The sequence below is a fragment of the Sminthopsis crassicaudata genome, chromosome 5 (genome assembly GCF_048593235.1).
Source record: "Sminthopsis crassicaudata isolate SCR6 chromosome 5, ASM4859323v1, whole genome shotgun sequence".
NCBI lineage: Eukaryota > Metazoa > Chordata > Mammalia > Dasyuromorphia > Dasyuridae > Sminthopsis > Sminthopsis crassicaudata.
Genome location: NC_133621.1, coordinates 202,668,568 through 202,681,899, shown reverse-complemented (window position 1 = coordinate 202,681,899; position 13,332 = coordinate 202,668,568). Strand labels below are relative to the sequence as shown.

Here is a 13,332-nt window from a genome sequence, read left to right as displayed (position 1 = left end):
AGCTTTGAATTCAGGAGGATCCAAGTTCAAATGTGATCTCAGACACTTAACACTTCCTAGCTGTGTGACCCTGGGCAAGTCACTTAACCCTAGCCTCAGGGGGGGAAAATTATTAATGATTTGAATAATTTTTTCTTTATAAGATTGATAGAATGAATTTCTTCCTTAGAAACTGTTTTATTTATCAAATGGGCAATAACTATTATTCTCAGAAATTTTAACCAGTATTTTTAATATGAAACCTTTATGAGAAGACTATGTTGTTAAAGAATTTTCCAAATTAAATATTTTCTTTCCATTAACATCAGTATTTTAGTTTGTGTAACACTTTATTTTTATGTATTTAAAATTGACCATTGTATTATTTGTAATCTTCTCCATTCCTCAATTGGTAATGAACTATTCTCCTCCAGTATTTTCTTCACTCAATGTCTCTAATTTCCTCACATGTAACCTAATTGTCACTAGCTTTCCTATGACACAGCTTCCTGTCCTGGAGACATAAAATATCAGAGTCAGTGGTTGCGTAAGACCACATGATTTGTCATTCTCTAATGACTGAACAGACTGATTTCCAGATGGAATTGACAGAGAAGTTAAGTGATTTATATCATTGCTGTGTATCTGCTGTGTTTGGACAACATAAACTTTCTTTGTTTGATGACTCAGTGTACCTACAGGATTCTGGCTTTAAAACTGTCCCTATAATATCCCTTGGATATAAAAGGTATTTTCCCCCTTATTTCTCTAATTTGTTAATGATATAGTCTTTTATGTCTAAGTCATTTGGAGCTTTTCATCATCTAAGGTATGAAATGTTGGTCTATACTTAGTTTCTACTAGATTACTTTGAAGTTTTCCCCAAATATTGACTTTTTTACCCTTAGTACATGTGATTGTAGGGTTTTTCAAAGACAGGCTACTATGTTCATTTGCTTCTAAATGTTTATTTTAATTATGTTCCTCTAATCAACTTGAATTTCTTTCAAATGAGTCTGACTCTTTATGACTGCATATGGGGGTTTCTTGGCAAAGATATTGGAGTGATTTGCTATTTCCTTTTCCAGTTTTTTTTCACAGAAAAGGAAACTGAGGTAAACATAGTTAAGTGACATGTCCAGTGTCACATATCTAGTAAGATTTAAATTCTGGAAGAATGCCTAACCCTAGCACTTGTCACCTAGTTGCCCCTTGTATTTTAACTAGTGCCCAAATGATTTTGATAACTGTTGCTTTGTAGTATAATTTGAAATACAGTATTGCTAAGAGTCCTTTTTCTCCACTTTAGTTTGTTATTTCTGTGATTTTCTCTGGGCAACCCTGTATTGTTGGAGTAGTTCTGTTCTGGGCCTGGGGCCAGCTGAGTCCATACTAAGTTGCAGAAGATTATACTATTGGGACTACAGTCCTTAGAACTGAGTCAGACATTCTGACCGATTTCTGTTAGGCAGTTCTTGCCATGATTATCCTATCTTTGGGATTCACAAAGATTCACAAGATTCACAAATCTTGGACTGGAAAAAAAGATCCACCGTGGTATCTCCATCGATTTCCTATTCATTCCCTGCTCAGTACTCAGTTTTTTAGATCTTTGCTAAAATTATTTTGGGGAAGACTCATGATGGAAAATACTATCCATATCAGAGAAAGAATTATGGAATCTGCATTCAGATTGAAGCTTTCTATTTCTATCTTTTTTGTTTTGTTTTGTTTTTCTTTTTCTATTTCTTCTTTCACAACATGACTAATGTAGAAATATGTTTAACATGATGATACACATAGAATCTATTATGAGATTTCTTGCCATTTTAGGGTGAGGAGAAGGAAGGAGGAAGAAAAATCTGGAACTTAAATTCTTATTTTAAAAATGTTGAAACTATCTTTGCATGTAATTGGAAAAAAATAAAGTACCATTTACCAAGAAAAATTAGTTTTGAAAGAAGCTATACTATGGTGTTTTCTTCTTTTCTGTTTTGTTTCTCTGAGTTGTCTTCTAGCTCCAGATTTGTGATCTTGTTATTCTATAAACTCCAAAAGATCAAAAATTAGTGAATGATGATAGCAGGAATGAGACCTAGATATAATAGGGAACACTGAAAAGCATATAAACTTCTCTTTGTTGGGTGACATGAGAAAAGGTGCATCTAGTTCACTTGGGGACTAAAGATGCTATGTCTTCTGAGGGGAGAGGGGAAAACGCTTTTCCAAGTTATCAGAGTAAGAGAGAGCAAGAGATGTAATTCAAAAGGAAAAAAGAGTCAACAATAGGATAGGGACTTCAGAAAGCACAATGGAAGAGATCAAACCAGGGATGGGACCAAAAGAAGAAATAGATAAAAGTAAGGAAATGGGAGTGCCAGGAAATTGCTTTAGGCATCTCAGAAAGCATGATAGCTGTGTTTCTAGGCTTTAGCTTGGATATTGATTTTGTTTTCTCATCCTGAAGAGAATTCAGGGCTCTGATTGTGAATCAATCCATGTGGACAAATGACAAGAAGACTGGTGTTAGGGACCTCAAGTTATAGAAGACTGATTTACATTTTCTTCTTTGGTTCTAGGCTCAGTCATTTATTTAGATATTCTACTTCCTGAATTTTGGGCCCTGGTAGTCAGATCAGTTCAGGGCAAGAGCCAATCCAAGTGACCCAATGGTGACAGTCAAGGAAGAAGCAAATTCCAGCTCTGGAGTTTGTAAAGGAGGTGGGCAGAAAAAGAATACTGGGCAAGCAGGGAAGTCTGGGGCACCTATGCAGAGTAAATAGTGGCTGCTGCCATTCCTCCTCATAGTGGTTCACCATAGCAGTTTGCAGACCCTGCTTCTAGGCAGAATTCATTTGCTCTTTGGATTAGCAAGTGGGTCTTCTTGAGCTCTAGACTGGAATGTGGGGAGAGAGGAGAGATCTGCTCCTCTGTTTTGCTCTGGATTTACTGGTGATTTGATTTAGATTGTCATGGAGTCCATTTCATGGAGTTTTTTCTAGGCAATCATGACTAACTTACATAGCAAGATAAATTTCTTTTTGTGATTGATAGAAAGCAAGTGTTTGTGCTATATCGAGAAATAACATGGCATAGTGGACAAAGAGAACCCTTGGAGTTTAAGTCTTGTCTCTGATCCATACTAGCAATGTGACTCTAAGTCAGAACCCTTGGGTGACTCAGGCAACTGTGAACTGAAGGGATGGAGCCTCATTAGGAGCTTTTTATGCTGATGTAATCATAGGTCCAATGAAAATACAATGATACTAAGTAGTCTTTGTAATTAATAGGAAAAGTTATGTTCAATATACTTATTAACAATGCAAATTGAAGAGTAAACAAGATTTGTAGAAGTACAGAATAATGTAAAATCATAAGTACCTAATATTGAGAAACTTATCTATTTAATTCAGTATTTTTGCAAACAATGATAAATACATTGAAAGGAATCATCTATTTGCAATTATAATGTGATGAAGAGATAGTTTCATCATTTTGTTAGTTCAAGTGGAAAATAGAGGAGAGATATAAAAGATAGATTTAAGCACTGGAGAGAGATATTTGGGAGTCACTTGCATAGATTTTGAAACAGGTGAACCAATAAAATTGCAAGAGGAAGAAAATGTAGAGATAAAACAGTTAAGTTTATAACATGAAGTTAACTTCATAATTATACCAAATTAGATGTTTGTCTCAAAATTATAACTTTTTGAAAGTAAATTATATTCCTCTCATCACTAACTTTACAAAATGAAAACAAATATTTTAAAAGCTTATGAATTATGAGCAAGGCTATGAAATGTATATGAAAATGAAGGTGATCCATGGTTTTTCATTTCCATAATTGACTTAATAAAGATATTTATAAGAATAAAAAAAAAGAAAATGAAGGTGATATGTTTCACTATCAAAAGATATTTCAATTCAAATATAACAGAGAAACAAGTTAAGGACAGAATCTTGTGGAACATCACACACAAGAAAATTGAAAAGGTTGTTCAAGAATGCCAGGTGTTGTGCCAGGTGTTGCACTAGGAAAGAAATGAAGACTGAGATAAAGTGATTTTATTTGGAAAACTTGTGACAGTTTTAGTTGAGTAATAGGAACAGAAGTCAGCGTGTAGGAAATTGAGGAGTGGGTGAGTCATGTGGAAGTGTGAGTAACACACAAATTCATGGAAGAAAGTTACTACCCTGGGTGGGCATTGATGGATTACTGGCCTAGTTGCTGAGCTCACAGATTTTCTGAAGTACCAGGCTGAATGAAAGTCATTAAAATGGGTGTTGGTGACTGTCTTTTTGAGAGTAAATAATGTTGTAGAATATAACTGAACTTTTCTTTTTCTGTAATTGCTCAAACAATATATGAGGTATTTTTAGTGTAATGAACTGTGAATCCTGAGGAAAACAGCAAATAAAAGTAAAATTATTTGTGTTTATTATTGAAATTGTTATGTTTATTAGAAGAATGGAATCAGAGGACCTGGAATCAAATTCCAGCTCTGTCTCTCTTACTAGACTCTGTGTCACTTTGGCACTTAAACTCTGCATCACTCTCTGGGTCTTAGTTTCCTAACCTGAAAATAAGGGATTGGACTAGATGAGCTTAGATGACCCCTTTCATCTGTAAGTCTGTGATCTTTTGATCCATTTTACTTCTGAATCCTTTCATCCTATGAAAAATTGCAGATATATTTCTTTGGTGGGATGCTTTCCATGTCCTTTTCTGTTTATGAGTATCATACCTTTTGGACAATGTATATTCTTCCCAATTGTAAAGTTCATTTGAGGGATGTTTTTTCAACTGAGGTTGTAAAGAGCTTCCTGTTGGATTTTTTCTCCATTAATTAGAGCCTGGTTTAAAGTGTAATGTTTGCATCGAGTGTATAACATGGTTCCTAATCATGGTCAAGTAATTTTCATGCAAACTAGCTATCTCAAAGATGTCAAAGATGGTAACAAAGGCAAAGGCTAGTTTCTCCCTTCTGCAATGGGTAGAGTGCTTGACTTATCCTTTATCAGGATCCAACAGTAGGAGAGAATTGTAATGGTAAAACTCCCTGCATTTTGATTGGCTTATACTTTATTTGGGCAAGAGTAATAGTCATACCATTGTCATTACCAACAAACGGGATGTGTTGTCATGGAAATGGTAAAGCACTGTAATAATTAAAGCTTCAGTTAACTGACACACTAAACTGTGACTTAGAACATATCACAAGTACTGTGTAATTAGGGCACTGGCTCCATTAGAATAACACTTTTACTATACTTTGATTCCCAGTAGGAAAGGATGTACAGCTGCACTGTTATATTCAGAAGTATTCAAAAGCAATTACTGGTTTAGTTGAAGAGGACGATTACATTACATCTAAAGATACTCTGAATTATAGAGGTAGTGTGGTGTAGTAGGGAAAAAATCCACTAGCCTACATTTTTGATTCTTTCCCCCTAATATCTAAGTGAACTCAAGTCAACATTTACTCTTTTAAATCATATAGATCACCTATCCATAAACTGGGAATATCCATATTTCCATTGCCTAATTTACAAGGTTGTAAGAAATCTCTTGTAAACTCACTAAGGAAATATAAATTTTTAAAGACAGTTTGAGATGGAAAAAAAAATTTGGGGAAAAGCAAGTCATGAATAGACTTAAGTTTTTTCATTACTTTTTATTTATAGCAGCTATATAAGAGGACAAATATGGTCCTACTATCCCAGTAAATGACTAACTTGGGCTAGCTGAAAAATGATAATACTCTCAGTAAACTTTGATTCCCAGTGGACAAGGATGTACAGCTGCACTATTATATTCAGAGGTATTAAAAAACAATTACTAGTTTTGGAGAAATTGAATAAATACTGGTTTTGTATGCAAAGGGCCTGAATTTTAATCTCAACTCTGCTGCTTAAAGACCCTTTGTGTGCTCAAACTTTGGGTAGAAATTGTTCCAGGAAATATTGTTACTTTATAATTGAGATACACCTTAATAATCATAGTTATTGTATGATTGTCATAATGTTTTGTTAGATAAAACAAAGATTATATTTGACTGTATAATAGCATTTTAACCACATTCAATTAAATTCATGAGCCTAACATTTTATAGAGAATGAATAGCCAATAATCAAATCCATATCATAGTATTTAGAGGAAGTAGGAATCATTCAATCCAATTCCTTCATTTTACAGATTAAGAAACTGAGACTCAGAGAAGCTTGCCCTATTTCAAGTAGTTTTTAGTTGACTTCCTAGGATTACTCTAAGTTTACCATCATATCATTTGCTAATAATGATAATTTTGTTTCCTCGTTGCCTATTCTTATTCTTTATTTTTTTTCTTATCTTATTGCTATAGCACACATTTCTAGTACAGTATTTAATAGTAATGGCCTGAACTTTTGCTGGAAATCCCACCTGGTAGTTAGTAATGTATGATTTTTCATGCCATATTGTTGTAATCTTTATGCTAGTATTTTATTTAAAATTTTTACATCAATCTTCATTAGGGGAATTGGTCTATAATTTCTTTTCTCTGTTTTGGCTTTTCTTGATTTATAAAAGGAATTTGCTTGAACTCTTTTTTTTTTTTTTTGCCTTTTTTTTTCAAATAGTTTATGTATTGGGATTAATTGTTATTTAAATATTTGGTGGATTTGCTTGTGAATCTGTTTATCTGGGTTATTTATATTTTTTGTAGATACTCATTCACTTAATTTACATTGTCATATTATTGACACATTATGGGCAAAAAGACTAATTAGACAGTTGCTTTGATTTTCTCTTATTTGTTGATGAAGTCATCCTTTCATATTTGATAACATTAATTTGAATTTATTCTTTCTTTTTAAAAATCAAATTAATCAATGGTTTACCTATTTTATTGGGGTTTTTTCCCATAAAACCTGCTTTTATTCTATTTATTAGTTCAGTGATTATCTTACTTTCAATATTTTCAATTCAATTCTAAAACTTTTCTCCTTTGATTTTCAGGATTTCCAATTTGCTGCTTAACTGGGAATTTTAAATTTGCTCTTTTTTTAGATTTTTTAAATTACATGCCCTCTTTTTATTTTTAGCATTTAGAGATATAAATTTTCCCCTAAGTACTGCTTTTGCTACATTCCATCAATTTTGTCATGTTTTACCATTGTTGTCATTCTTTTTCATGAAATTATTGATTGTTTCTATGATTGTTCTTTGACCCACTTACTTTTTAGGATTAGATTAATTTCTAGTTTATTTTTAATCTATTTAATACATATCACCTATTCAAAAACTGACCGTATATCATCATTATTGATGTTTTCATTGTTGATAAAATATGGTCAGTTTTTGAATAGGTGACATGTACTATGGAGGAAAAGAATATTCCTTTTCTTTTCCCCTTTAATATTTTTCAAAGATCTGTCACATATGACCTTTCCAGAATTTTTTACCTCATTAACTTCTTTTTTATTATCTTGTAATATAGAATTATAAACAGTTTAACCTTACTGAATCTATTGTTTTCTCCTTGTTTTTGTTTTTTGTTTTTTTACATTTCTGCCTGAGTACTATCTTTGGAGATCAAATATTTTATTCATCTCTAGTCTTTTAATTAGGAATGCTTGAAAGTCTTTTACTTTTTAAATATCCACTTTTCCCCCTGAAGGATTGTATTCAGTTTTGCAGGCTAAGTGATTCTTTTAAACCTAACCCATGTGCCTTCTGGAATATCATATTCTAAGCTCTCTGCTTCTTTACTATGGAAAATCCTGTGTATTCTAAATGTAGTTTTATGATAATTTAATTGTTTCTTTTTTTCTGCTGCTTGCAGTACTTTCTCCTGGGAGAGAGCTCTGAAATTTGGCTATGATATTCCTCTGCCTATTCATTTTGGGATCTCTTTCAGATGATGATCAGTGAATTCTTTCAATTTCTATTTTCCCTATGCTTCTAGAATATTAGAGTAACTTTCTTTGATAATTTTACCGTGCAATTTCTCTTGATTATGTTCCATTCTTTCCTCTGACACTGCTACCTCTCTAATAGACTCGTCTTACCTCATGCCTGAATTACTTCAGTAACCTGCTGGTGGGTCAGTGTGTCTCAAGTCTCTTCCACTCCACTTTATCCATCATTCATCCACTAAAATAATGTTCTTAAAATGCAAGTTTAGTTATGTTACCCCCACTATCTAGTAAACTTCAGTGGCTTCCTATTGCTTCAGGATCAAATATAAAATGCTGTTTGACATTCAGAGCCTTTCATAATCTAAATCCCTTCTACCTTTCCAGTCATCTTAGACTTGGTTTTCAACATGTATTCTTTGATTCTGGCTATCTAAGAACAAGGCACTCCATTCTCTGTGTAAGATATTTGCTCTAGCTTTCCTCCATGCTTAGAATGGTCTCCTTTTCTGCTCTGCCAACTGACTTTCTAACTTCCTTTAAGTCCCAGTTAAAATCCCATCTTGTAAAGGAACCTTTCCCTAATGTTTCTTAAGTCTAATGTTCTCTTTCTTTAAAGTATCTCCTTTTAATATTAAATAGGTTCTTTTGTATATATTATTTGCAGGTTATCTCCCCCGTTAGATTGTAAGCTTCTTGAGGGCAGGGGTTGCCTTTTTTGTTGTTATTTTCCCCCAGTTTAGCACAGGATTCTGGTTCATGGTAGATGTTTAAAAAAATGTTTATTGATTTGGTTGATTGAGAGGAAAAGACAGTAGAACTTGAGAGACTTTTTGTTAGTGCTAAGCAAGTGTTGCTTACCTTTTGTCTCTTTTTAAAATTATTGTAATCTGTTAACATCTGCCTTCCTGCTCCCCCAGCCCTCTCTCCCCTCTAAATTTGAAAATACATGAGACAATAAAACCCATTACAAACATGTATAGTTCACTTCCACATTGGTTATTTAAAAAAAAATTGTCTTTCTCTTCATTTTGAGTCCTTAATCTCCTTATCAGCAGCTGAGTGCCACGTCTCATTAGATCTCTGGTATACTGGCTAATTATTACTCTGAGAAGAGGTTGGCATAATAAAATTTCATCACATTCATATGCCATAGCTTGTTCACCCATTCCCCAATTTATGAGCACCCTCTCAGCTTTTTATCCTTTACCACCCCAGAAATAATTCTAATTATTTTTATACATCTTTAAGGTTTGTTTTGCTTAGAACTAATTCCTTACTTAAAATCTCCTTCATTTGATTCTTTCTCTTCCCTTAAATTGATAATCATTTATAAAATCATGAAACAAAGGCAGGTATACCCTGGTTTTGGGGGTACTTTCCATGCATGAAAGACCATAATTGGGAATGGAAAATAGGGTAGCAATCATACTTTAATACTACAATGGATGTAAGGACAAATAGCAAAGGAATACAAAGATAAACAATGCATAAAGCAGATGTAGCTGTGGTTTGGAGTTTGGAGCTTTCAAGAATCATGGATCCTTCAAAGATGGAAGAGTACTTGAGGAATGTTTTATAATAAACTCCTATCTGTGCTACCTTAGATCATTAATATATCCAAATCACCTCAAAGTTATTGCTAAAACTTCAAAGTTGTATTTCAAAGTTATCAGCACCCTTTTAATGTTCTATTGGTCAGGGACTGTGGAAGTCTGCATTTTGTCTGAAATTTTCATATCACAGGGCCAGAATTTTCACAAGCCACACCTAGATGGTTTCTCCTAATTTGACATTGAATATCTGGATGTGAATTTTGGTTAATACATAATACAATTTGCTAATTATGCTGCTTTTATCTTTGGAATACTTGGACTCAACTACTAAGTTCCTCTTGGTAATGTCCTTTTTACTGGTCTCTGAACAGCCATGCAATTGCCCATGGACCATGGTCACCAGGCCTTACACCTCCCAGTACCAGAAAGATTCTGCAGATGATGCTACTTATATGACATCATAATTGTGATGTTCCATCTTTGAACTTGTCTAGGCCCATCTCATGGCTATGATTGGACAGCTGGCCCATTGTAGTTGGGAAATACTCCCCATAAAATACAAGTTCCCTCACAGTGTGGACATGGACTCGTCAAGGCAGGGACATCCCTGTGCCATTATGAGATAAGTTACTGTCTCTCACATCCCCCACTGATATTAATGGAGCACAATATCTAGTAGGCAAAGTTTGCATTTTAGAGGCAACATATTCCTGACTTCATAGATCTCCTTTCCCCCATTTATGAGGTCACATGAAAGTCTTTCACCTTTCAGTTGGACCTGGAATGACAGAAGGCTCTGCCAAATATTATCCTTAGTGCCACTGGGTAATGACTTCTAGGTAGAGGACTCAGTCACATCCACCCAAGTCTTTTGGAGTCTATCAGACTCCATCAGAATGGCAGGAGATTGCCAATGCAGTTTTAGATCAAGAGGTTCGCAAATATTACTACCAGGTATTTACCCCCAGAGAAGCAGGTGCTATCTACCTAGTGGGCCCTTGGCAGACATAAGTCCTGTCATTCTAAGGACTGAATTACCCACACTGCCCTGGATTAGGAAAAATAAACTCATGAAACTAGGGGCAGACATGGCAGAAACTAGGCATGGACCCACATTTAACACCACATACTAAGATAAGATCAAAATGGGTCCAAGATTTAGGCATAAAGAACGAAATCATAAATAAATTGGAGGAACATAGGATAGTTTACCTCTCAGACTTGTGGAGGAGGAAGGAATTTGTGTCCAAAGGAGAACTAGAGACTATTATTGATCACAAAATAGAAAATTTTGATTACACCAAATTAAAAAGTTTCTGCACAAACAAAACTAATGCAAACAAGATTAGAAGGGAAGTAACAAATTGGGAAAAAATTTTTACAGTTAAAGGTTCTGATAAAGGCCTCATCTCCAAAATATACAGATAATTGATTTTAATTTATAAGAAATCAAGCCATTCTCCAATTGATAAATGGTCAAAGGGTATGAACAGACAATTTTCAGATGATGAAATTAAAACTATTTCCTGATCAGAGAAATGCAAATTAAGACAACTCTGAGATATCATTACACACCTGTCAGATTGGCTAAGATGACAGGAACAAATAACGATGAATGTTGGAGGGGCTGTGGGAAAACTGGGACACTGATGCATTGTTGGTGGAGTTGTGAAAGAATCCAACCATTCTGGAGAGCAATCTGGAATTATGCCCAAAAATTATCAAACTATGCATACCCTTTGACCCAGCAGTGCTACTACTGGGCTTACATCCCAAGGAAATACTAAAGAAGGGAAAGGGACCTGTATGTGCCAAAATGTTTGTGGCAGCCCTTTTCATAGTGGCTAGAAGCTTGAAGATGAATGGATGTTCATCAATTGGAGAATGGTTGGGTAAATTATGGTATATGAATGTTATGGAATATTATTGTTCTATAAGAAATGACCAACAGGAGGAATACAGAGAGGCTTGGAGAGACTTACATCAACTGATGCTGAGTGAAACGAGCAGAATTAGGAGATCATTATACACTTCAACAATGATACTGTATGCGGATGTATTCTGATGGAAGTGGATATCTTCAACATAGAGAAGAGCGAATTCAATTCCAATTTTATAATTATAACTTTTTTTTGACAGTACATATGCATGGGTAATTTTTTACAACATTATCCCTTGCACTTACTTCTGTTCAGATTTTTTTCCCTTCCTCCCCCAACCCCCTCCCCCAGATGGCAGGCAGTCTTATACATGTTAAATATATTACAATATATTCTAGATACAATATATGTGTGTAGAACCAAATTTCTTGTTGCACAGGAAGAATTGGATTCAGAAGGTAAAAATAACAGTTTACACTCATTTCCCAGTGTTCCTTTTCTGGATGTAGCTGATTCTGTCCATCATTAATCAATTGGAATTGGATTAGCTCTTCTCTATGTTGAAGATATCCACTTCCATCAGCATACATCCTCATACAGTATCATTGTTGAAGTGTATAATGATCTTCTGGTTCTGCTCGTTTCACTCAGCATCAGTTGATGTAAGTCTCTCCAAGCCTCTCTGTATTTCTCCTGTTGGTCATTTCTTACAGAGCAATAATATTCCATAACATTCATATACCATAATTTACCCAACCATTCTCCAATTGATGGACATCCATTCATCTTCCAGCTTCTAGCCACTATGAAAAGGGCTGCCACAAACATTTTGGCACATACAGGTCCCTTTCCCTTCTTTAGTATTTCCTTGGGATATAAGCCCAGTAGTAGTATGCTGGGTCAGAGGGTATGCACATTTTGATAACTTTTTGGGCATAATTCCAGATTGCTCTCCAGAATGGTTGGATTCTTTCACAACTCCACCAACAATGCATCAGTGTCCCAGTTTTCCCACAGCCCCTCCAACATTCATCACTATTTGTTCCTGTCATCTTAGGTAATCTGGCAGGTGTGTAATGATATCTCAGAGTTGTCTTAATTTGCATTTCTTAAAATCAAATTCTTAAGTATTGATTCCAAGCATTCTCAAATAATTCTGAAATTCTCAATTCTCAAATAATAAGTAATAAATGATACCAAATAAAGTTTCACAAAGGTAGGTGCTTTTATTATATCTACTTTATAAATGAGGAAACTGAGGCAAACAGAACTTAAAAGACTTGCCTAAAGACATACAGCTAGTATTTGAGGCCAGAATTTCACTCAAGTTTTCCATGTCCAATGTTCCATCCATTCTGCCACCAACCTATCATCATCATCATCATCATCACCACCACCACCATCATCATCTTTATTATTATTTCAGCTGAACCAAAAGCTCAGGACTTTGAATATAGCCAAGGAATATCTAGCAAAATATATCTGATGTGACAGTTTCTAGATGACAACATCTACCAGCAACTACCAATGGAAGCAGCAAAAATAGCATTATTGCAAAAAGACTCTTCATCAATGAAGGTGTTCATTGCCCTTCTTTATGTGTGCTGTAATTATAATTATTCCTTGTATGTGTATCATTCTACATACACATCTTGGCTACATGTGTTCCCTACTTACACCCATTCTTTCCATTAATGTATATATTTATGCAAGAATATATAAAGGAATTATGGGGGAATTCCTTTGTTGCTACTTTTCTTATTAAATGTATTTTATTTGAACTAGCTTTTTATTACTAACTTAAAGGTAAACATGTAAGTAAAGGTTCACAAGATATATAAGTTTAGGGGATAAGACACAGAAAGTACCACTAATCTCAAGTAGACATTCTTTGGGGACCCTCCTTGTCCCCCACTATCTATCTTTAGATATATCCAAATCACAAAATTTCAAACTTGAATAGTTCATTTGAATCTTCACATTTGGATGACAAGTGTTCCTAACAAGAATTGTTATGCAAA

The 13,332-nt window shown here is 34.5% G+C and overlaps 1 protein-coding gene across 2 annotated transcripts in view; it reads left to right on the top strand.

Moving 5' to 3' along the window:
* Positions 1-13,332, top strand: part of SYT10 (synaptotagmin 10) — a 78,408-nt gene that overhangs the window by 35,139 nt on the left and 29,937 nt on the right. The gene's annotated exons all lie outside the window — the stretch shown is intronic.